The sequence below is a fragment of the Trachymyrmex cornetzi genome, unplaced genomic scaffold (genome assembly GCF_001594075.2).
Source record: "Trachymyrmex cornetzi isolate Tcor2-1 unplaced genomic scaffold, Tcor1.1 scaffold517, whole genome shotgun sequence".
Lineage (NCBI taxonomy): Eukaryota > Metazoa > Arthropoda > Insecta > Hymenoptera > Formicidae > Trachymyrmex > Trachymyrmex cornetzi.
Genome location: NW_017299826.1, coordinates 33,716 through 34,790, shown reverse-complemented (window position 1 = coordinate 34,790; position 1,075 = coordinate 33,716).

Here is a 1,075-nt window from a genome sequence, read left to right as displayed (position 1 = left end):
AAACGCTTTTTTCTCGAAATGTTTTTTAGGCGATTGACACGATTTCGGAAAAACTAACCGACCGATTTTCGAAATTCTTGCAGCTTTGTGTTCGTAGATTGACTATCTGTCGAATAAGCTATAGAATAAACCGGTTTAATTAAAAAATAAATTTTTATCCAACTTTTTTGTGAGGAAAAAAAGCATTTTTTCGTATCACTTTCTAAAAACACGTGTCAACTCGTGAATTTTAAATATTATTCAATAATTTCAATTTACGCGATAGCCACGCAAATAAACTTTAAGAAAATATTTTGTTCTTTGATTTCTCGTTTTTGGTTCTCGAGATATCGTGTCACCCGTTAGGTCATCTCATTTTCTCAACTCTGCGCCTCACAACTAATTTCTTGGAATTTTAGAATAAAAATATTGCTGTAAAAATTTTTTTCATATATTGACACATGTATTAATAAGTATGTGCAAAATTATAATTGTACGCCTTGTAGTTTTCGTTAAGAAAAATTCCAAAAAAGGTCTTATTTTTATTGCGGATGCTAGAATGTACCCTTAACCAGCGCACCACAAAGGGAAGGTAATTAAATTTCATTAGCTGAATTTTAATAAATTTTATAATCGCAAGTTAACGATTAAAAGTAAATAAAATTTATTTATTGTTAATATTTTATTCCGTTTACAAATATTAAAGTAACAATTGGTTCAATAAAATTTGTGTTATCATACGCATATTTTCAACGCTACCGTATATTTAATCGCGCATTATTAATTTTTTAATTATGCTACTATATGTAATAATTTTTTTTTTATTGTATTTTGAACTGCATTGATAATTGTACCTTGTTAATATACCAAAACTACTCGTTAATTAAATAAATTTTTCGTTAACTATGCTCGCAGATTACCTCGTTGATCGAACATGTCTCTCTGAAAATTATTGGGGCATTTCGTTTTATGAATAATGTTCCTTGTTTCATCGAATGTAAACAAGGATAAATATGCGCATTATGCACTCATAATCTATAAACTTACACACTTAAAAAGCAGTATGTAACATAGAGAAATTCAAATTAATCTTATT